At 45.3% G+C, this 25,104-nt stretch overlaps 1 long non-coding RNA gene across 1 annotated transcript in view; it reads left to right on the top strand.

Annotated features, from left to right (window-relative positions):
- The window catches only part of LOC135966325 (uncharacterized), a 35,293-nt gene extending 10,845 nt beyond the window's left edge, over positions 1–24,448 (top strand). Inside the window, exons 2-3 of the long non-coding RNA XR_012420588.1 lie at positions 22,504–22,585; positions 24,309–24,448. This is a non-coding gene — a long non-coding RNA (uncharacterized lncRNA). The remainder of the gene's footprint in view (positions 1–22,503; positions 22,586–24,308) is intronic.
- Positions 24,449–25,104: the final 656 nt, after the last annotated feature.

The raw sequence follows: 25,104 nt of genomic DNA, 5'->3' as shown, positions 1-25,104 counted from the left end.
TAATGCCAGAGGAATCCCCTCCCCTCCCCTCCCTTCCCCTCCCCTCCTTTCCCTTCCCCTCCCCTCCCTTCCCTTCCCCTCCCCTCCCCTCCTCTCCACTCCTTTCCCCTCCTCTCCCCTCCCCTCTTCTCCCCTCCGCAGTACAGTCCCTGCCTTGTATACTTTGTCTTCTGTAGAAGTTGAGGATATGGTGTAGCTACTGACTTCATTTTTTCTCCTGCTCCCGGCTCAACCTTTAACTTTACAGGGAGCTCTCCACGGTCCTGAAGTCAGTTCTAGGGCTCTGCAAAAAAATTTCCTTATTGGCATCTTTTGGGTGGTTCCTTTTCAAAGGGAGATCACATAGAGTGCAAGGTCTCCACCTCCTACCTTGAAGTTCTCCCAGCCTTTCCTTTTCTTGGTGGAAAAAGAATACCCACTTCTTGTTTCCACGCCAAATTGCTAGTGCACCAGTTTCCATGACAACAGAGAGCGGGGAGTTAAAGGCCAGCCTCTCATTTATAGCAGAATTAAAAACTACCCTCTTGGAGAATGAATAATGATCTCAGGAGGGTCCTGGAAATTGAAAAGCATTGGCTTTTTATTTATCCATCCACATAGTATGAGACTCTGAGGGAGAAAATATGGGGGTGGCGGGGGAGTTTCTGTAAGGACTTTTCATGGGGAGAAGGGCACACAGTAATGATGTTGGCAATAGCAATGATAACACCTCGCAGGGTCTCCACATTTTAAAATTTGTGGCAGCCACTTTAGACCCTCAATACAACCTGTGGATTTGATACAGGAAGAAACTGGGACTTCAAATGAAGAACTGATATGTGTGCCACTTTCATGCTGTCTTTTTAGTGCCTGGAGCTTCTCACTGCCTGACTGGGACTTCCCCAGCAGTATCTAAGCAGTGACTCTCCTCCTTATCAAAAGGTACTCATCCCCTGTCCTATTCCTTCCCATCCCTGATAACAGTGGCACCGCTGAGAAGCCGGTCTTAGCTAGAGAGCAATAGTGAATTGAAGGGTTACTCTCCCAGGCCAAGTTTACTGGTGACTCCAATGGCTACAAGAGCTGACACTTTGTCAGATTAGAGTTTGGTTATGAATGCTCTCCCCCATTCTGCTTACACGAAGGGCTGCATTTTTTCATTGACATTGGGGCACTAGTTTATGCTCTATATATCCTCAGGACAATCCTACGAGGCAAGTACTGTTATTATCCACATTTTACAGTTGAAGATACGACTCAGAGAGGCCATGTAACTTGTCAAAGTTCACACTGCTATGAATGCCAGAGCTGCGATTGGAACCCAAGTCACCTGACACTTCGGTAGACATGAGTATCAAGTCCAACAAGAGCCAGAATGAGTCCCTCTTCAGCTTGCTTGAAGCCCAAGGACACTTCTGAGACTTAGGGTTAATTTCAAAGTTGTTTCCTTAATTGGGAGGATTTGGATTGTAGGAAGGGTCATGGGGAGAAGGGCTTTGGGTTGGGTTCATTTAGGAACAGTTGCCCAGCACAGGGTGAAATGCAGCTGGCTGGGTGATAAATATAGAAGCTTCACAGTCACAGAAAAAAGTCCCTCAGTTTCACGCTTTGCCATTCTGGGAGGGCCTGGTAGCATCTTTAGACTTATCTCCTCATATACCAGAGGGCTGGGTGGCAATGTCAGTTTGCAATTTTATGTTTCAGAGACCCCAGAGGTGTGATCTGGTTAAATAATTAGGGTCATGCTACCATAAGAGATTAGGATTATCGAGTCTCAGAGCTAAATAGGATCTTAGAAATAGTCAAGTCCAATGTATCCCAAAGTTTTATTGTGTATACCACCAGGGATACATAAGATGGTCCAGATGTTGTATTAGTTAGGAAAAGCTTATGAATGCAGTAACAAGCAAACCCAGAAGTCTCTGTGATCTTACACAATCAAGCTTTGTTTCTCTTACATAAACTCTGATGGGAGTCGGTCAACCCTCTATGGTGGTGGTCCCCCATGCAATTACTCAGGGACTCAGGCTACTTTGATTTTTGTGATGCTGCCACCCCACATGTAGCTTCTAGGTCATGAAGGCACAGAAGAGGGCTGGCAGGCTGCACATGTTGCCCAAAGCATGACCACAGATGCAGAGGTTAACAATCTTTGCTCTGTGATTGGCTTGTTTAGCTTTCATTATTGATTGTGTTGTAAAATATAAACATTTGTGAGATTTAGAAGATTAAGATCATTTTGATAGTATTATTTACAGACTTTAAATATGTGGCTATCACACGTCTGTGCAGGGGAATAAGTACTACATAAAATAACTAGCTTAGAGTAAATAGTTTGCATCAGTAAAAAAAAAAAAAAAAAATCCGTGCTCTAAATAAGAACTGACTTGGCTGGGTGCGATGGGCAGTGGCTCACGCCTGTAATCCTAGTGCTTTGGGAGGCCAAGGCAAGTGGTCACTGGAGGTCAGGAGTTTGAGACCAGCCTGGCCAACATGGTGAAACCCCGACTGTACTAAAAATACAAAAATTAGCCGGGTGTGGTGGCACATGCCTGTAATCCCAGCTACTCAGAAGGCTGAGGCAGGAGAATTGCTTGAACCTGGGAGGCAGAGGTTGCAGTGAACTGAGATTGTACCATTGCACTCCAGCCTGGGCAAGAGAGCAAGACTCCATCTAAAAAACCCAAAAAACAAAAAAAAAGGAATCGACTTGCAAGAAGGAAAGAGGAGGGAATTTACCAGCTAGGGGCTTGGAACCACCCACCTCATTTGTTAGTATATCATAATTACAGATTTTTACTGACCCCTGAGTAGAATCAAAGACCACCTCCAAGATTTGCTTTTTTGTCAGCAGGGGAGAAGGTGCCTCGACATTCAGAGGCAGGGAAGATGAAGCATCACTCTGTCCAGTAGAGGGAGGGAAGCGGATCTTGTAGTAAACTCCCAAAAGGCGATTTGAAAGGGAAACTGATCTCATCCATCTCAAAGTTGTAGCCAAAGGCAGAAACACAAACGCATATACAAAGATACACAGATACACTGAGGCAGACACACAAAGACATTCCAACGTGTGCACACACGCACATCCAGGCACACACAGGCTCACCCACGAAGATACAGCAACACTCACTTCCTCTGCATGTGTGATTCATCTCCCCAAGGCTAGGAGGAGATGCTGAAAGGACCCGGGGGTCCCATGGGGACCATGAGCAAGGCCTGTAGTGTATAAATCTGGGGTCAGCAGCAGAATAGGCTCAACCACCCTCATTTCTTCTCTCTGGTGCCCTATAAATATATCCTGGTTCCTGCCCCACCTCCTGGCAGCAATCCTTACTGCCATCTCTCCCAGCTTGTTAGATTTAGGTGCTGGAGTGATTTGTTTCTTTTCTTCAGATCAGCAGAAGCTGCCTGACGAGGGCAAATTCACCATTCAGGGAGCCTGCAGAATCAATATTACTTTCTCCTTCACTGAGAGGGAAAGTGGGATTTTTAGGGAATCAGCCATGGTTGGTTTGACTTGATCTTTTTGGCCTCGCAGAGCAAGAGAAAGGGATTTCTGACACAGGGTGGGACTGACCCCACTCCTCAGTTCAGTGTGGACTGCTGAGCCTCTGCTGTGGTTACTCTTGCACCCAGGGCCTTGGGTCCTGGGGTCAAGAGATTTAAAGCAGAAACCAGTTGGCAGACTTCTTGGAGACTTCACACATCCTATGGCGTCCCTGGTGCCAGGAAGTCTCCAGTGTCATGGTTAAGAGCATCAGCTCTGCACTCAGCCTGTCTGGGTCTAAATCTCAGCTCAGCTGGTAAGAGGCTCTATGACTTTGAGCTCGTTACAGAATTTCTCTGAGCCTCAGTTTCTCCATCTTTAAAATGGGGATAACAATGGTAGTTCCCTCATGGGACTATCATGGATACACGCCATGTAAAATATTTTAGTACACGGTCACACCCTGGGAGACAGAGTTCCAGAAGTTGTGGCTGCAAGGGTCAGGTAAGAGACACAAACCTGACTCAAAGAGGAACATTCATGAAGATGTCACAGCTGCAAAGAGAAAATGAATGCCAGGTCCCCACTCACCTTGTCAGAGGCCCTGGCTGTTCTGAATATGCCATAGCCAGACTCAATGGGGGCCCACACTGAGCTACAGACAACGCTGGCTATGGTGGTGTTGATGGAGGGGTGAGACTGGCCTCAGGGCCTGCTGACTGTTCCTTGGGTGTCTGGGGCCTGGGCATGGATGTTACCTTAAGAAGCACACACTGATCTCCCTTCCTCCACACCACCCCATCCTCCCTGCCTTTCTTCTCAGAGCCTCATTGAGCACCTACTATATTCCAAGTGCTTGAACAAAGTAAACCTGGCCTCTGCCCTGATGGTGTGTGCCTCATAGTCTGGGAAGATAGTCAATCAACAAATAAGCAGAAAGGTGAGCAAGATGCTTCTCGATGGTGGTAAGGCCTCTCCAAAAAGGCGACATCTGAGTTGAGATGTAAGGAGGAGAAGGAGCTGGCTGTGCAGACACCTGGCGCCCGTTTCCACAGCGGGTGGGAATGGCAATTGCAAAGGCCTTGGAAAGCAGGAGACACCTGGGAGTTTTGGTGTTTTTGTTGTTGCTGTTTTGGGACAGGGTCTCACTCTGTCACCCAAACTGGAGTGTAGTGGCACAATCAGCTCACTGGAACCTCGAACTCCTGAGCTCAGGTGATCCTCCCGCCTCAGACTTCTGAGTAGCTGGGCCCCAGATGCATGCCACCACACCTGGCTCATTTAAAAAAGTTTTTTTAGAGATGGGGTCTTGTTATGTTGCCGAGGCTGCTCTTGAACTCCTGGCCTCAAGTGATTCTTCCACCTTGGCCTCCCAAAATGCTGGGATCATAGCTGTGTCCAGCCCAGAGTCTTAAGTTTCACAGGGACAGAAAGAGGAACAGGGTAAGTGAAGGAGAGGGGTTGCTGCAGGAGATGAGGTTGGAAGCGTGAAGAGATGGTGTCCTGCCTCATCAACCAGGGTGAGAAATGGAGGTTTTATTTTAAGTGTAGCCAGAAGTCATTTGCTAGAGGCTCCAAGCTGAGTAGAAAGACACGATTCAGTTTATATTTTAAGAGGAAGGCTCCAGCTGCTACATGCAAAGACCTGTGGAGGGGCAAGATGGGAGCTGCGAAGGCAGAGAGGAGGTGGCTGCAGGAAACCTGGTGCCTTGGACAGAGGTGACTGGAGTAGAAAGGAAAAACTGAATTCTCAATAGAGTTTGAAGGAAGAGCCAATAGGACTTGCTGACAGATTGAATTGGACTGGGTTAAGGGTGACAGATTTGAACTTGTCTGTCTCAATTTAGGCCTGATTCTATTTTCATATTAACCTTCTTGTGATGATTAATAGGATCGCTCCTTGGGATTCTGGAGGGCAGGTGGAATGAACTGCAATGGAGACTCACTCCTTCCTCAACTCACAATAAAGGGATGTCAGAGAGCTGGGTTGTAGCCCCTTCTCTGCTACCAACTTGATGAGTGGTGTTGGCTAAATCACACCACTCCCCGGGCCCTCATCCTGGCTCCAGTGTCCTCACTATGAAATGTGCATGGTCATAGTGTCTTCACAGAGGGAGGGGCTGAGGAGAGCTGGACTTAATGCACCGTAAATGTCCAGAGAGTAGAAAGCAGTGACAAAGAAGTGCATTTGGTAGGGTTGTATTGGGAAGTGTCTCTTTGCTGGCTGATCATTCCCCTCCCCTCTCTCTCCTCCTTTCCCCTCCCCTCTCTCTCCTCCTTTCCCCTCCCCTCTCTCTCCTCCTTTCCCCTCCCCTCTCTCTCCTCCTTTCCCCTCCCCTCTCTCTCCTCCTTTCCCCTCCCCTCCCCTCCCTTCCTCTGTCTTTCCCTTCCTTTCCCTTCCTCTCCCCTGCCTCCCCTTTCCTTCCCTCCCCTTCTTTCCCCTCTTCTGCTCTCCCCCTGCCTTTCTTCTCACACCTTGGTTCTGAGGACCCTTCTCTCCTTCGCCAGATGGTACTGACAGAGCCAAGGATGAAAGCACGCAGATGCATTCTGCCCACTCCCGATCCCTGGTCTCTGAGAAGTGATGAGACTGGGGCTGGGGAAAAAGGAGGTTGATCTGGAAGACCATTCTGAGCAGGAAAGGATGGTGTGGAGGCCTTTGCGAAGTGGGAGGGGATTGGGGAGGGCTTCCATCATGAGTGCAGAGGAGAAGGGCAGGGACTGAGCAGTAAGCTGCCCTGGAGGGCACCTGCCTTCTGACCCGTCATTTGTGAACAAACCACCATCCAACCATCCTGCCAACTCTCCAGCCCCATGAAGAGAAGGTGAAGGGCTTGGATACTTGTGGGGAGAGGAAGAGAAGGGGTAATCTTGTTCCCTAACCAGTGAGGGACTGACCAGGGCCACTGGGAATTTTCCCATGAGCTGGGGTAGAAAGGGACTGTCGGTCACTGTTAGATGTCTATACCCAGCTGTCCCACCTGGGGAGTCTTTTCTTTAGACATCCATGAAAGTACAGTGATGTCAAAGGATGTTTAATGAGTCTCCCCAAATGGGATGTTAGGAGACATCCTGTTTATCAGTCTGAGACTTGTTGAATAAATTACATTATAGCCATACTGTGGAATATCACACAGCTATGAAAAAGGACAAGCTCAATCTCTGTGTCACCCTGAAGGGAGATTCTTAATACACAGGTGAAAAAGATGAGTTGTAGAATCATGTACATCGTACACTCTCTCTCTCTCTATACACACACACACACACACACACACACACACACACACACACACACACACATTTTTTGGTAAGTTAAAAAAAGAGGGCCAGGTGTGGTGGCTCATGCCTGTAGTCCCAGCACTTTGGGAGGCTGAGGTGGGATCACTTGAGCCCAGGAGTTCGAGACTAGCTTGGGCACCATGATGAAACCCTGTTTCTGCAAAAAATACAAAAATTAGCCAGTCTCATAAGTCTCCAAATAAATAAATAAATAGAAAAGCATTTTTTAAAAAAGGCATAGGGAAGGGAACTCTACAACAATCTATTAACATTGCTAACGACAGGGGTTGGAGTTAGAATGGAGTCGGGGAGATTATTGATTTTTTACTTTGTTATTTAGCATATTGCAATGCATGTTACTTCCATAATTAAGAAAATCTAATACACATTTTTATAAAAGTTCAAGGTGTCCTCAGATATGTTCAAGCCCAAAAGAATCTTTTTTTTTTTTTTTTTTGGAGACGGAGTCTCGCTCTGTCGCCCAGGCTGGAGTGCAGTGGCCGGATCTCAGCTCACTGCAAGCTCCGCCTCCCGGGTCTACGCCATTCTCCTGCCTCAGCCTCCTGAGTAGCTGGGACCACAGGCGCCCGCCACCTCGCCCGGCTAGTTTTTTGTATTTTTTAGTAGAGACGAGGTTTCACTGTGTTAGCCAGGATGGTCTCGATCTCCTGACCTCGTGATCCGCCCGTCTCGGCCTCCCAAAGTGCTGGGATTACAGGCTTGAGCCACCGCGCCCGGCCAAAAGAATCTTATACTAAGCCCCAGTCCCTGGCCCCTGGTAAGTATTTGCAAAAAATGTTGGATGAATGATGGAAAGAGGAAGAATGAAATGTTTAGCTCAATATCTCATTTCTTGGATGGTTTGTAAAGCTTTCAATAAAACAGGAGCCTTGAGGCAGTTGGTCATTAATGAATAACTCATCATCAGAGGTCTGGATGGAATATTAAAGCAGTCCCAGCAGTCAACAGTGCCCCTTGTTAAACATGGTCCCTGCTGCAGCTAGTCTAGGTCCAGGCTCATATTCTAGCCGACAGCTTGGAGAGGAGTGATCGTCACATTTCCTCACGTAACCATCCTCATTTTTAGGGTTGACAGTTCTGCTGCTGCAGTGACAGGGAGGTGGGTGGGTGAGTCCTTTGAGTGTTGCTGGGATGTTCAGTCCCGGGGCTGTGACTGGGGAGAGTGATGTCACCCTTGATGAATTTCTGAAGACTCAGGTAGAGCGGCTCACTATGATGAAAACCTCTTATAAGTAGGTTTTTCCTTCTTTTTAGTAAACAGGTTGCTCATTACTCTTCGACAGCTCTGACCTTGGCTGCAGAGTGGGTGCGGGGTGTTGGGATAGGGGTAGGTGGAGGGGCATGCATGGAGGTCCGTCTTATCCCGTGTCTCGTCTGATTTTTCTTCGGTCTCCTCCTGCCTCACTTTCGGAGCAGAGAGTCCTCATGCACCACTGGGACTCCCCATCCCCTTCCCTGTCTGTCAGTGTCTTACTGAGCCAGGCAGGCTCCTCGCTCTCTGAAGTGACAGTTCGTTTTCAGATTCCCTGTTCACGTCTCCATTTTGCAGGTGACAGAGACCAGTGTGTTATTCCTCGTAAGTAGTATAGCGGGAGCCTCTGGGAATGAAACATTTAGCCAAATGACTGACTCTGATGGAGAATTTTCAGGTATTTTGGTAGACGAAGGGATAGAATAATTTAGGACTAGGTCCAAGTTCTATTGCTAAATAACATTTCCCACCCTCCCCTCCCCCCGCACTTTTCTGTTGGAGACAGAGTCTCACTCTGTCACCCAGGCTAGAGTGCAGTGGTGTGATCACAGCTCACTGTAGGCTTGACCTCCTGGGTTCGGGTCATCCTCCCACCTCAGCCTCCCAAGTAGCTGGGACCACACATGTATACCACCATGCCTGGCTATTTTTGTTTTGTTTTGTTTTGTTTTGTAGAGACAGGGTCTCACCATGTTGCTCAGGCTGGTCTTGAATTCCTGGGCTCACATATACCACTGTGCCTGGCTATTTTTGTTTTGTTTTGTTTTGTTTTGTAGAGACAGGGTCTCACCATGTTGCTCAGGCTGGTCTTGAATTCCTGGGCTCAAGCGATCTCCCCACTTTGGCCTCCCAAAGTGCTGGGATTACAGGTGTGAGCCACCATGCCTGACCTATTTTGCCCCTTTTTATAAAGGCGATATGTGTTCAATTCATACCACTTGCAAAACGCAGAAAGACACAAGGAAAATTTAACAACACATTCCTCCATAATCCCTCTAGCCAAAGTGACTCATCGCAGCAGATACACACACAGTGTAAATATATATTTACAAAAGTATACTTTGCATATTCTTCTGTAGCCAGTTCTTTTCACTTAGCAATATATTGTGAGTATAGTCCCATAACTATAAATATTCATCTATACCGTGAGTTTTTTCCAAATGGAAAAATTGCAAACAACACAAAACATAAAAAACAATAAATATCTCGATTATTGCAATCCTCAGGGATAGCCATTATCACTTTAAAAATATTCTCTTGCCTTTCTTTTCTATGCATGTTCACACTAGAATCTAATCCCTATACAGATGCTCCTCGATTTACAATATGGATGTGACCCCATTGTGAGTCAAGGAATGTACTGAAAGCCTATTGCTTTCTCACCATCATAAAATGAAAAAATCAAACCATAAGTTGGGGACTGTCTGTAGTGTCCTGACTTACTTTACCTACCCCTGTGTCTTCAGCACCTAGAAGAAGGTCTGGCATGTAAATATTGTTGAATGAATGCAAAATTATAAATGCTTATTTAGTAAATATTATTGAACGAATGCAAAATTATAAATGCATAGATGGTAAATATTGTTGAATGAATACAAAATTATAAATGCATATTTAGTAGGGTTCCTGGAGTAGAATCTGCTTCTACATTTTTTTCCCCAAAGCTTGGAAAACCCTCATTTTAAATGTTACATGTATTTTCTGCTTTCTGGGAAGGGGACTGGAGTATACCTTTGAGCAGGACCATCCCTTGATTCTGGGTGTGAGCACTTGGTGAGAAGAAAATAAGCAAAATAACTCTCCATGGTTCTTGGGGATGCCCAGAAAGCTCAAATACTGAAGCTGCAGATGGAGCAGTTAAGTATTCTAAAGGGAACCTAAAGCAAACTGTGTGTGTTGGTAGAATGTGCCCCTGCAGGGTTGGAGCAAAATCTGTTTCTAAACTTAGAGTTTGGCTGCCCCAGGCCTGAACGCACTTGTTTGCTCTTGGGAGACAGGGTGCGCATTCTCATCCAAGCATTTGCTTGCTGGAGTTGAGGATTGAGGACCAGATGGTGGCAGAAGGGATATGCAGGCTTGCTCTTGCTCTCACCTGAGGCTAGAGAGAAGTGCCACGTCTGGTAAGGAGTACCCTGGTCTCCAGGGTTGGTCTCCCTCCGGGTAGTAATGTACCAAATCCAATGAGCAGACTTGGACTTGTCCTCTTGGCCTCTGTGGTTGTCGTGTTTGGACTGTGGGGTGATGGTGGGATGTCCTTTGGAGGAGAGATGTTTCCATGTTTCTCCAGGGGGTATTGTTGGTCTACTACAGAGGAAGCCTTATTCCCCATTTCTCTTGGTTCAGAGGAGCTGGGTGGGAACTTAGAGGTGTGGCAATATTCCCAGAACATCCTCCGTGCAGGGTGAGTGTTTAGGCAGGAAGTTCCAAGTAAAGCGTTTGAATGTTGAGTCTTAGCAACCACTCTTAGCAATAATTTTAAATTAATCTTCACGGTACTATATCTCTCCTCTTATTCTGTTGTCTGTAGTAGCACCGACAGGCTGAGGATCTATCAACATTTTAAATGCAAATATCCTTTGCCCCAGAATTACCACTTCTAGGAATCTCATCTAAAGAAATACTAAGAAAAAGAAGCATGTAGCAATGTTCTTTGCAACATTGTGTGCAATAGCATAAAACTGGAAATAAGCAAAGTGCTGGAGAAGTGGGGACTGTTAGATAAACCTTGGCATATCTGCACTAGAGTGAGGCAGATCTATGCACACTGACATCGAAACTTCTCTGACACATATGGCTGAGAATAGAGAACAATCCTATTCATACAAGAAAAAAAATCAATGCCACAATATATGTATGTAAATGCACAGAAAAATTCTACAATTGTGCCCACTTAATAAATGGAGCTACCTCTAGGGAGGGCAGTGGAATTATATGTGTGGAGTATATGTGAATAATAATGATGGTAATTAAGATGAGAGGTGACATTTGTTGAGTGCCCACTCTGGGCCAGACACTGTTGAGGGGCTTTATGTGAATTCACTTGCTCAGTGCTAATAAATGACCCTATGAGTTGTGATTATAACTCCCATGTTACAGATGAGGAAATAAAGGCATGACTTGACTCCAGGGGGTGCTCTATACAAGAACACAATAGGAATTGTGGCCCCAGAATTGTTCAGCGCAGTGGGACCGCAAAGAGATGAGGCTAACGTGCCTGATTTAAGTAAAAGGTGGAGTCAGACCTTGAACTATTACGCTTGATCGCCTCTATTTTCTCCTTCTTTAAAGCCAGCTTTTACATTGGGATTGTTTTTATTTATTATGTGTGTAAAACAAATAACTACATCCTGGTCTCACTTGGATATTCGTAAGGGCCTGTATCCCTACGTGGGTGAATATGAGCCATCCTGCTCCTGGGTGGGGGTGGGAGCCGCCCCAGCAGACCACAGCAGTGGCACAGCAGGATGCCAACGCCAGCAGGACCCGTGGGCACATTCCTGAGCTTAGGTAAAAGGATTCCTGCGGAACCCTCAGAAATAGCTGGGGCATTGGCCGGGCGCGGTGGCTCAAGCCTGTAATCCCAGCACTTTGGGAGGCCGAGACGGGCGGATCACGAGGTCAGGAGATCGAGACCATCCTGGCTGACACGGTGAAACCATGTCTCTACTAAAAAATACAAAAAACTAGCCGGGCGAGGTGGCGGGCGCCTGTAGTCCCAGCTACTCAGGAGGCTGAGGCAGGAGAATGGCGTGAACCCGGGAGGCAGAGCTTGCAGTGAGCCGAGATCTGGCCACTGCACTCCAGCCTGGGCGGCAGAGCGAGACTCCGTCTCAAAAAAAAAAAAAAAAAAAAAAGAAATAGCTGGGGCGAATTCCAAGCCATTAGGCTGCTGTGGGCTTGCACCTTAATAATTTAGGAATGACAAGAACTTCTTCAAGGAGTAAAAGACTTACATAATCACACACATCTCAGGCTAAGGCCTGGGACATGAGGGATTATATAATAATGCTCTATATGAAAGAAAAATAGGATTATATTATGCATTGTGCATGTGAACTGATTTTTTATTCAATATGTCATAAATGCTTGGCAGCCTTTGAAAAAAGATAAGGTAGCTACTAGCTGTCTCCTATGTGCCTTGTTGGCCATCCAGCAGGTAGACTATAATTTGCTTCTCTAATCCCCTAGGGGGCGTCGATGTTACTTTCTAAATCTAAACAATGTTGCAGGGACATCCTTGGCCTCCAGTGGCTTCAGTGGGTCTGACTTTCCCAAGGAGCTTGTAAACATGTAGATCCTGGGCTCACCCTGTGTAATAACTACTGCTCAATAACAAATTACCCCCAAGCCTAACAGCTTTAAACAATGACTATTTGTTTGTCTCACAGAGGTTTTGAGAGTCAGGAATTAGGGAGCGTCCTAGCTGGTTGCTTCTGGCTTGAGGTCTCTCAGGAGTCAAGATGTGGTTCAGACTCAACTGAGGCTGGAGGATCCGTTTCGAAGGCGGCTCTCTCACAAGGTCTGTGCTGGCTGTTGGCAGAATCCAGCTCCTGGACCTGCAGAATTCTCTATAGGATTGCTTGAATGTCCTCATGACATGGCGGCTGAGTTTCCCCCACAAAGAGTGACCCAAGAGAAAGCAAGACAAGGCTGCAGTGTCTTTTATGACTTAACCTCAGAGGGCGCTCTGTCACTTCTGCAATATGCCATTGCATTAGTTACAGAGGCCAGGCCTGTTCAAGGTGGGAGGAGACTGTAAGAAGGTGGGTGTGAATACCAGGGACACAGCGGGAGGCAGGAATCACTGGGGGTCATCTTAGGAGATTCCGATTTCACAGGTGTGAGTGAAATGCAGGGATCCCGCCCTCCCCTTACTTTATTATTATTATTATTTTTACTTTTTCTCTTTTTAGAGATGATGTCTTGCTCTGTCACCCAGGCTAGAGTGCAGTGGCATGATTATAGCTCACTGCAGCTGTTATGCCCAGACTGTTTGTTCCCCAAAGAAGACCACCAGAGTCCAGAGTTAAAGCTAAGCGGCAAGGATCTTTACTACAAGTTCGAACCTGGTCCCTCCTTTACACAGTATACAAGAGGGCCCCGAACAATGCGAGCGTTTGCTTTTTATAGCCCGAAAGTTGCAGGGGAACAAAGAAATTCTTTTGGCTCCTGCGCTTTCAGTAACCTTGAACGGCTGTCCCCTTATCGGAGACTTTCCAGGTGGTGTTTGTACTGGGCTCAGGGAGTTTGAGAGATATATGGTGGTGGGATGGGAGGATGGGATGTGTTTGTGCTAGGCTCAGGGAGTTTTGAGCCCGGGGCTGAGGAATGTGCCCAGCTCCTTTCACAGCCTTTAACTGAGGCTGGATGCCACAGCTTAGGAGATTCTGATTTTGCAGATGTGAGTGGAATGCAGAGGTCCTGCCCCACCCCCACCCTTTGCCCAGTGAATGTCCCCCAACCTTTTTTTTTTTTTTTTTTTTTTGAGACAGAGTCTCGCTCCATTGCCCAGGCTGGAGTGCAGTGGTGGGATCTCGGCTCATCACAACCTCCACCTCCTGGGTTCAAGTGATCCTCCTGCCTCAGCCTCCTGAGTAGCTGGGATTACATGTGTGTGCCACCACGCTGGCTAATTTTTGTATTTTTAGTAGAGACAGGGTTTCACCATGTTGGCCAGGCTGGTCTCGAACTCCCAACCTCAGGTGATCTGTTTGCCTTGGCCTCCCAAAGTGCTGGGATTACAGGTGTGAACCACAGCCTGATGCCCCTTGTTAACAAGTGCCCAGGGTAATCTGTTGTGGGCACTCTGAGCATATATTTCAGAAGATACCTGTATATCCATGACTGCTCACCTCTCTGAGTATTTTTTTTTAGGATAGATGCCCAGAAGTGGGTTTTCTTGGTGAAGGGGACACCCAGGCATAATGCTATTGGTATCTTCTATCACTCCATTCTCTAGAGAGGGGACCTCAGGCTCCACTCTGGATATGGAGCCATGAAAGACCCTTCAACCACACTGTTTGCCTGTTTTTAGCATGTGGGTTGGACAGGAAGAGGTGACTAGAATGACAGGCAGAATATATTTTGCGTTTCTTGCCTGACATCAGCAAAGCACTGAGGTTGGTGGCAGCGGTGAAGTTGTCAACCAGAAAAATGCATTAGCTCAGCACAGATTTACTAACTCAGTCTTCAATTCCTCTTCAAGAGGGGCTGCGAACGGGTTCCTGAAATTTGCTTGCCCTGGGATGTGGGAGTGACGGGGCAGGAATGCGATTGGTATCTTTGGTTTGTGTATACAGTGGAAGACTTTGAACAACTGAAAATGACTCATTGGCCTGTACATGGACATTTAAAGAAAAGACCCTGGGCAGACTTCACTTTGGAGTCACACAGACGGAGAGTTTCGGTCCCAGCTCTTCCTTGTTTGGTTAGGAGAACTTGAGTGTTACTTGGTTCTTCTGAGCCTCGGTTTCTTAGTCTATATAACGGAGGTAATTATTTCAATGGGTGTGTATAACTTTGAGATGAAAAAAGAGTAAAAAGCCCAAATAATTGGGGGTCATTTTGAAAATCAGATGATAGCTGGAAACCCTGCAGGGGCATCAGTTTTGTGTGGCCCTTCTTCTGATAACATCTATCTGATGTATTGAGCTAGCTTTCCCGACCTCTGACTTAATGTGGTGTAGGTTAGCCCCATTCCTGCCTCCCTGGGTAGGCAATTTTGTTACAGGAAAGGGGTCCCGACTGAGACCCCAAGAGAGGGTTCTTGGATCTCGCATAAGAAAGAGTTCAGGGTGAGTCCACATATTAAAGAGAAAGCAAGTTTATTAGGAAAGTAAAGGAGTAAAAGAACGGCTGCTCCATAGAGCAGCCCTGAGGGCTGCTGGTTGCCCATTTTTCTGGTTGTTTCTTGATGATATGCTAAACAAGAGGTGGATTATTCATGTCTCCCCTTTTTAGATCATAAAGGGTAACTTCCTGACATTGCCATGGCATTTGTAAACTGCTATTTGAGGCTTTCACAGTGGGAGTGTAGCAGTGAGGACGACCAGAGGTCACTCTTCTTGCCATCTTGGTTTCGGTGGGTTATAGCCGGCTTCTTTACAGCAATCTGTTTTATCAGCAATGTCTGTAAGACCCGTATCTTGTGCTGACCTCCTGTCTCATCCTGTTACTAAGAATGCCTTAACCTCCTGGGAATGCAGCACAGCAGATCTCAGCCTCATTTTACCCAGGTCCTATTTAAGATGGAGTAGCTCTGGTTCACACACCTCTGACAATTTTAGCTTTGGCCAGTCAGAGGATTTATTGCATCCCAAGCCACAACAAGGTTCAGGGAAGGCACATGACCCTAGCCGATCCAATCAGAGTGAATTCCAGGACTTGTGAGAGAGATCCTGATAAAGATGCATTCTTCTGCTGAGGGGCTGAGCTGGTGGGATGTAAGCCAGGAACTGCTGTCATTTATTTTGTTACACTAGCAGAAACACCTACCTGAGAGTGAAGCCAACACAGAGACAAAAAAGAGAGAAGAACCAAATATTGATTCTGTCTTTTGAGCACTTCGATCAAGTTGCACCTGAACTTTCAAGTTATACAAGCCAGTAAATCCCCCTTTAGGCTTAAATCAGTTTGATTTGAGTTTCTGAAACTTTCAGTCTTGCATAGTAACAACTGAGGTAAAATTTGGGGCTATGTGAAAGCCCCAAATAGCAGCAAATTATCTGTGTTAAATTTCCATGCATTTGATACCTTTGCTGGAGATGAGGCAAGGTTATATTTTCCTGGGTCACTGTCTCATCCCCTTGGGAAAAGGAACTATTTGTGTTCATTTTGAAAAGCCAGACATCTGGCCACTCCTAGAGAAATAACATAAACTCTGTTTCTCAAAGCACAAGTGTGTCTTTAGAATGGAATATCTTCTCTGCTTACTGTATACCAGACACTCTTCAGAAATTAACATGTTTCTTTGTAATTCACAGAAAAAATACCCTAACAAAACCCTGAATGAATAGAATTTATAGTTTTGGCTTTTTCTTCCATCCTTTTCTCATTAGATCATTGGCTCTTGCTACTAGCTTATATTACAATTTGATATGATAGTTGATTTAGCACAAATTTTTATGTGACAGGATAATTCATTGCAACACCATTAATTTGTGTTTTGTTTTGTTACAAGAAAAGACTCAGAATGGATGGAAGTTCTTTATAAATTCTCCTCTACTGCATACTGTTAAGAAGGGGAAAGAAGAGTGCTGGGTAGGTGGGCATGCAATGTCTGCTCCAAGTGGTACTCAATAAATGTTTTTTTTACTCTTTCCTCTTCTGTCTTGTTAGAACATTGAAACATACTAAAAGTGTAGTTGTCTGTAGGCAGAAGAATTCTCCCAGGGTCCATCAAAACCTACTCCATAGCCAATGACCTAAATATGAAGCCTGTGGATTCACATCAGACAGAAGACTGGTAGATGAGAGCTTTCGGGGCTGCTGCAGGAGTGCATAGGCTCTGACTCCATTATCCATCACAGAATGTTACCATTCAAAGATCAGTGATAAACATCCTAGATAATACTGGCAGCCAGGAGCTATAGAGCCCAGTTCCAAGAAGGCACTCTGTAATCTCAGGGAACTTGAACCATTCTGTTTGCCCTTCAGCTTGCAGCCCTTGGCTTATAGCTCAAAAGATAGAGAGATGAGTGGCTTTGAGGAGTGGGAAAGAGGCAGAAACAATGAGCGAGGAGGGAGATCCCTCAACACCAGAGGGGTGGGAGCTCTGCAGATGCCTCAATCCACTCTCTCATGGGATCCTGGGGAGGTGGCTGGACCCCTACTGGTGGTCAGGATGGGGAGGTGTGGAATGGCTGGGGTACGCTGAAAGAAGCTGGACCCTGGGTACTGGGCCCTCCAGCCTCCACAAACATTCCTGTGGCCAAACTTAATGGATTCTGCAGAGTTGGATGATAAACAGTAAGGTCATGGGGAAGTGAAGGCCAGAGTTTATCCTTTATTTCCTGGCCCCAAGTTAAACCTCTCAGATTCTAATGTGACCTTAGGTGGAAGGACCACCTCAAAACAGGGAGATTGATTTCTTGCCAACTCCATAAGTTGGGGGCTCAGAGTTGATTAAAAAATGAGCGTGGCATTTATTACACATTTCATTTTGCAGGTGATGTTTTGTAAACATAGCTATTATTTATTAGATGTTTACTAGTGCCACACACTGTGCTGAATATTTTAATTTGCAGTATTGACTTTACCCTTCAAAGCAACCCCATGATATTAGATATTATTTACTACAAGTAATTTACATTTTGTAGACGAGGAAACTTGAGTCTTAGAGAGATTAGGTTGCTTGCTGTAGCATATGTTGTTGGTACCCCTACAAGCCCCACTCCTACCCCCTTGGGTTTTACCATTTCCGAGTCCGTGGGCAGGACTTCCATCTCCTAGCATTGGCAGCTGTTTGCCCAAGGACTCTCTTTGGCCACCAGATTCCCCCATACATAGTAGGCCAGAAGTGCCTAGGGGTTAATGCCTCTGGCAGCATCCCTCAAATAACATATGGGAGTTGGAGTATTAATACCCCAGCTCCCTTGCTGCTTGGATGAGTTAGCATTAAGGCAGTGTTTAACATTGGTTCTCCAGCAGAATTCAGCTCCAGTGATAGCTTCCTTGATACATGCCCTTTATTGGTTCCTCCTCTTCCCCACTGCCTTGTGGTGCTTCCTGAGGTCACTTTCTAAATCAACTATGTACACTCAAACCCTTGTCTTAAAGTAAGTTTCTGAAGGATCCTGAACCAAGATACTTGCCCATGGTAAGTTGCAGAGCTGGGATCTAAATCCTGTTCTGCCTATCTCTAATGCCTGTGCACTTAGTCTTTGCACTGGAGGTTTCTTTTAAGCATGATATACCAGCATTTTGAGTGTCTGCAAGGACTCCATGATGTACAAGTTCTCTGCCACTTGGCAAGCTTGAAAGCAGTGATCTCAGATATGTGCATGTGAAGTGAGTGGGAATTACACAGACCCCTGATCTTATTTACTATGGAAGTGTCAGGGAGAGCAATTTCCATAAGCCAATGCCAGGGTGGAATTCTTCTGCTCTTTGGTGGGAAAGAGGAGGGAGGAGTGTGCTGCTCTGAGGAGGGGTCTGTGTGCTGATGCTGAGTCTAGTTAGCATGCTGCTTGAGTACATCTCCTCCAAGCTGGCCATCTCTCAGCTGGGCGATAAAGTAATTTAACTAGGGCTGTCTTCCAGGCTAGAGCTCCTGGAGATTGCTCCCCATTTATCACGGAGGAAAAATCGGGATCCACAGCCCCTGGCTTGCCAGCATCATCTAGGCTGCACGTCATTGATCTTTGAATGGTGAAGTTCCATGATGGGTAATGGAGACAGAGCCTGTACGCTCCAGCAGCCACAAAATCTCTTCTCAAACCAGTCCTCTGCCTGATGTTGTTCCACAGGCTGTGTGTTTACTCATTGGCAATGGGGTAGGAGTTGATGGACCCTGGGAGGATTCTTCTGCTGAGAGATGCCTGCTCTGCTGGTTTGTCGTGATGTCTCTCAACAGAGAAGGACTGGGAGGAGGGAAGAAAGTGTGGTTTGAATACGACTGCAGTGGAAATTGTATGTTTGCCTACATGCAGGGATCTGCAACCTTTTTTCTGTAAAGGCCCCGATAGTAAACATTTTTGGCTTTGCAGCCATGTGGTCTCTGTTGCAACTATTTAATTCCGTTATTGTACCACAAAAGCAGCTATAGACAACATATAGATGAATGACTGTGGCTGTGTTCCAATAAAACTTTATTTACAATAGCAGGCTGGGTTTGGCAGGCCAGCTGACTCTGGCCCACAGCACCCACTCTCTTTTACCCTCTTTCCTTATATGACCTGATTTTCATATCATCCTTCTCTTGTATCCCTTGTGCTCCTGGGAGATTGACTCCATCCTCAGTCATCAGGGGTGGATTGTGATTGGTTTAAGCCAATCAGCATTCCATTTCTCTGCCCCTAGCCCCTGTCCCCTGGACAGAGTGATTGATTCAGAAGTGGACGGGTGACTGAAGTCAGCCAATGTGAGTGAATGTCAAGACTGTTTGTGAGTAGGGAGAAAGACAATTTGTGTCCATAGATTGCATGGGTTTCAAACATGAGACCTGGAGCTACTGCAGCTATTTTGTTCTCCTGAGGAAAGCCTGTTTGTGGATGAAGTCAGCCACAATGAGAAAGTAAGGATTATGAGAATTAGAAATGAAGAGTGAGCCCTGAGACTTTCCAATTATAGATTGCTTTTTTAAAAATGCCAATTTGTGACCAGGCACGGTGGCTCACACCCGTAATCCCAGCACTTTAGGAGGCTGAGGCGGGCGAATCACTTGAGGTCAGGAGTTCGTGACCAGCCTGGCCAACATGGTGAAACCCTGTCTCTACTAAAAATATAAAAAATTAGGCATGGTAGTGCCTGCCTATAATCCCAGCTACTCAGGAGGCTGAGGCAGGAGAATTGCTTGAACTCGGGAGGCGGAGGTTGCAGTGAGCCGAAATCGTGCCACTGCACTCCAGCCTGGGTGACACAGCGAGACTCTGTCTCAAAAAAATAAAAAATAAAAAAAAAAAAAAATAATAATAATAATTACAAAAATTAGCCGGGTGTGGTAATGTGCATCTGTAGTCCCAGCTACTCAGGAGACTGATGCAGGAGAATGGCTTGAACCTGGGAGGCAGAGGTTGCAGTGAGCTGCGATTGCGCCACTGCACTCCAGCCTAGGTGACAGAGAGAGACGCTTCTCAAAAAAAAAAAAAAAAAAAAAAAAAAAAATAGGACAGGTGCAGTGGTTCACACCCGTAATTCCAGCACTTTGAGAAGTTGAGGTGGGCAGATCACAAGGTCAGGAGTTCGAGACCAGCCTGGCCAATATGGTGAAACCCCATCTCTACTAAAAATATACACACACAAAAATTAGCTGTGTGTGGTGGCAGGCACCTGTAATCCTAGCTACTAGGAAGCCTGAGGCAGGAGAATTGCTTGAACCTGGTAGGTGGAGGTTGTAGTGAGCCGAGATCGTGTCACCGTACTCCAGTGTGGGTGACAGTGCGAGACATCACACAAAAAAATAAATAAATAAAAATAAAAAATGTCATTTTGAGATGAATTTTAAGTACTTGAGAATCTTAATAGGCTTTTTTGTAGCTAGACATTGTGTTTCACAGATATCATCTAATTTAATAGTCATAACAACTCTATGTACAAGGCTTTCTAATCTCTATTTAGCAGATGCTGAGACTAAGACATAAAAAGATTAAGTAGCATGGTTGAAGTACACCGTGGAGACGATCATGAGTGACCACCTGGAATCCCCCTGCATTCTCATATTTCAGCATTACATCCTGCCCCTGACCACAGTGATTGATGGCTCTTGGAAGAGGCATATGATGCAAGCTGAGCCCATCAGAATCCTCCTCTGGGATTTTTCTTTCTGGAGCTGGAGGAAAAGAGTTCTTTTTCTCTGTTTGTGCATCCCCCTTTCTAGAAATCTTTTTTTCTATTTAAATCTGCAAGATTGTAGAGGGAGTAGCCATTGTTATAGTATAACCCTGCCTCTGGTCACAGTTGATTGGTTTAAAGGAAAACACTTGACCCAACCAAGACTAATTAGTCCTGTGTTGGTTTGAAAATATATCTGTGAGAGGCGTTTGAATCAGAGTGACTCCATCTTGAGTGAGGGCTGCAAAATGAGGCTGGGACCTGCTGGTCTGCATCCTCAGGAAGTTTGGCATTCTGAGCCTCTAGATGTTTACGGTTAAGGGAACAAATTAATAATGTTTACTAAACAGACCCAGACTTGGGAGTGTCCAGATATCCTGATATCTGGAGAACGTAGGCATTCCTAATTTTGCTTTAAAGATAGTAATATAGATTCTTGCAAAATATAGTTATTAAGAAAATTAATCCTCTATCACAAACCCTTAGAGCACATCTCCCCATATATACAAGCATTGTACCTAGCGGGAATGCGTTCCTCCTCTTACTTTCAGGAACGTCCTACTCTGTCTATGGAGTAGCTGTCCTTTCACCACTTTACTTTCTTTGCTTTTACTTTGCACTGCAGACTCACCCTGAATTCTTTCTTGCACGAGATCCAAGAACCCTCTCTTGGGGTCTGTACTGGGACCGCTTTCCTGTAACATATTTCTGGCGTCCACAGAAGGGACTATAGTGAGCAAACCACTGACTTTGGGTAAGCGGTGGGGTCCTGTAACATAGTCACAGGTTCTTTGATACTCCTTCCTTCAAAAAGTGAAGCTCTCCCTTTCATAAAACGTGGGCTGAACTTAGGGGCTTGCTTTAAATTAATAGAATGATGGTATGTGATGTCTGAGGCTGATCATAAAAGGGATAGTTTCTGCCAGATGTTTTCTGTCTTTTAAAAAAATATTTAAATATTGATTTATTTATTCTTTTCAATCCAAATCGGTTTCAGGCAATGTTCTCTCTCCCAGATCACTCCCTTCAGGTGAAGCCAACTGCCTTGTTGTGCAGAGGCTCCAGCCTCCTGTGGAGAGGCCCACATGGAGAGGATCTGCCTTCACTAGCAGGAGCTTTCCAGCCACATAAGTGACTTCTTCTGGAAGTGGATTCCCCAGCCCTAGTTAACAGCATTCTAATTGTTAACCAAAAAGTGACTGAGGCCATTAGAGGTTTATTTAGCTAAGGTTGAGGATGCAACCAGGAAAAATAGAAATCGCAGGAGCATCTGTGATCTCTGCTTTTCTCCAAAGGGGACTTTGTATGCACTCTGGTATTTAAAGGAGAAAGAGCAAGGAGTGGGAGATGGGAGGAAGCGAGGGAGATATGCAGTGAGGTAGATGGTTACATTCTTGTGAGGCCCTGATTAGTCTCAATAAATCTAAACTTTAGGCGGGGCACAGTGACTCATGCCTGTAATCCCAGCACTTTGGGAGGCTGAGGCAGTTGGATCACTTGACGCTAGGGGTTCCAGACCAGCCTGGCCAACATGGCAAAACCACGTCTCTACTAAAAATACAAAACTTATCTGGTGTGTAGCTGTAATCCCAGCTACTCAGGAGGTGGAGGCAGGAGAATTGCTTGAACCTTGGAGGTGGAGGTTGCAGTGGGCCAAGATTGCACCATTGCACTACAGCCTGGGCAACAGAGCAAGACTCTGTCTCAAAAAAATCAATCAATCAGTCAATCAATCAACATTGTACATGTGAAAAGAGGGAGTAGAGGAAAAAGTCAATTATGTATTATCTCCCTCTCAGTAAATCTACATTTTACATAAGATAAACATGAAAAGAGGGAGTAGAGGAAATGAGGTCATGATTTGGGTTGTGAAATCACAGCTGTCCATTTGGGAACAAAAGGAAGACAGTAGTGGTGGCTCAGTTCCCAAGCTTAACTTTCCCTTTGGCATAGTGAGTTTGGGGTCGCATAATTCTATTTTTTTTTTTTTTTTCAGAAGATGATTTCTGGCATGGGAGACACTGAGCCATACTCACCCAGCTAAGCTGCCCCTGGATTCCTGACCTGCAAGACACGAAGTGAGATAATAAATGGTCTTGTTGTAAGCCTTTCCGTTTCTGGGTAATTCATTGTGCAGCAGTAGATAACTGATACCAGACCCTTCATTGAGTCTTTTGGGCTTGAAATGGAGAGAGTCAGGCTAATTTGGGATTTGGGATCTCTTGGCAGACATTATTTCCTATCATAAAGATCAGAATGCCAGAAGAAGCCAGTTTCCAAGCAAGAGAGGGCAAAATGAGAGAGGGAGAGTGGGAGAGAGAAAGAAGAGAACAGAGAGAAGACTGAGGTGTGTGTGTTATTTCTGCCATTTATGGGTGACAAAACCCAGATTTACCTTTGCAGGAATGAGTCTTTTCCCACTGTGTGTTCATTTCGTTCGATAGATCTGGCTGCACGCCCTCGCTTCCTGGGTGATTATGTAATTTACATAGTTGTAGCGTCAATATGAAGTAGTTTCTGAAGCTAGCCTCTGGGGTTTTCAGTTATCTGAGCCAGTATTTCCTCCCCACTTTTGTTTGCTAAACTCGGTTTGACTTGAGTCTCACAAGTGAAAGGGACTTCACTGAAACAGGAGCAGAGACAAGCAGCAGATAGAGATTAAGAAATTTCTTGAGAATGTACAAATTCCTGGATCCGGCTGTTCCCCAAACCCAGGCAAATCCTGCCTTCACTAACAACAGCCGGGCAGCAGCAACAGCAAACGTTCATTGAATGCTTATAATGAATTCCACCTTTTGCTAATTTAGTTTCTCTCACTCGCAATCAAGAAAGGCTTAAAGAATACAATATCTGCTGCAAAAATATCTGGAAGGGGAGATAATGTGCCAAGGGAAGCAAAATAAATCAAGGTTTACAAAAAGACAAAGGTGAAAGATTGTGTAAGACCATAACTGTGTCATGTGTAAATTTTGCCTAGACTTTCTCTGTATTTAGGACACCCTGTGGCAGGGACCTCAGCCCCATGGGGAGACCTTAATGGATTGGATGCTAAGCTGATGCAGGCTTGGGGAGTTGCCAGAGAAGCCTAAGCAAGGCATACATCTAAAAGCTTTCTGAATAGTTAAAATTAGGACCTATCTTCTTCTTAAGAATGACAGGGATAGGGTGGGTGCGGTGGCTCACACCTGTAATTCCAGCACTTTGGGAGGCTGAGGCAGGTGGATCACTTGAAGTCAGGAGTTCAAGACCAGCCTGGTCAACATGGCAAAACCCCATTTCTACTAAAAATACAAAAATTAGCTGGGTGTTGTGGCACATGCCTGTAATCTCAGCTACTTGGGAGGCTGAGGCAGGAGAATGGCTTGAATCTGGGAGGCAGGGGTTACAGGGAGCCAAGATTGCGTTATTGTACTCCAGCCTGGATGACAGAGCCAGACTCTGCCTCAAAAAAAAAAAAAAAAAAAAAAAAAAAAGAATGACAGGGATGGAAGATGGTGTTGGAAGGGGGAGGTTTTTAAATTGAGAAACCATATTCCTCATGTATTTTTTTTTTCTCTCTTAGATTTTTTTCCTTTTTTGCATAGAATATGAAGTTCAAGTTCTGTTGTTATTGTTGTTGTTTTTTTTTTTGAGACAGAGTTTCACTCTTGTTGCCCAGGTTGGAGTGCAATGGTGCGATCTCAGCTCACTGCAACCGCCGCCTCCCAGATTCAAGTGATTCTGCCTCAACCTCCCAAGTAACTGGGATTACAGGCATGCGCCACTACGCCCGGCTAATTTTTTGTATTTTTTTTTTTTTAGTAGAGATGGTGTTTCTCCATGTTGATCAGGCTGGTCTTGGACTCCCAACCTCAGGTGATCCGCCTGCCTCGGCCTCCCAAAGTGCTGGGATTACAGGCGTAAACCACTGCAAATGGCCTACGAAGTTCAAGTTCTACTTCCTCTCTCTCCAGAGGTGCCTGCTTTTTAACAGTTTGGAGTGTATTCTTGAAGGTTTTTTCTATGCATTTGCACACATATACATCTGCCTATGTGTAGTTTTGCATTTACTTTCTTTTTTTATTTTTAACATAGCAAGTGTGTTTATTTTGGGTATAAACTATCTTTCATTGAACTGTGAGATGTTTCTGAAGATTCAAGAGAAGTGGACACAGCCAGAGTAGTTTATAAGCAGAATAGCTCATAACCCTGGTATGGAGAAGACCATTTCTTGAACTCACAGAACAATGTCTTTAAAATTTCATTCCTAAAATAATACAAGCTGTTCTGGATAACAGAGTGGGAGACCTTGTGATAACCATTGTTTCTTCAGGATACTTTCCATTTTATGTATCCAGTGTCATTTCTAAATACTTAATAGACCATCACTGAAATACAGTGTATTATTCAGAATAGAAGGTATATACATTTACTATAAATACTTATCTTGCATATACTGTGCACATATGTGGTTTTCAATAGCTTCAAGTATGCTAGAAATTTTTGACTGGCCCCTGTGGTGAACACCAGGCTATGGGCTGCATAAGTGGTAATGTCAGGCCTCTGAGCCCAAGCTAAGCCATCTACCCTCTGTGACCTGCAGGTATGCATCCAGATG

Source organism: Macaca fascicularis, chromosome 11, assembly GCF_037993035.2.
Source record: "Macaca fascicularis isolate 582-1 chromosome 11, T2T-MFA8v1.1".
Classification (NCBI taxonomy): Eukaryota; Metazoa; Chordata; class Mammalia; order Primates; family Cercopithecidae; genus Macaca; species Macaca fascicularis.
This window is presented reverse-complemented; position numbering and strand designations above follow the sequence as displayed.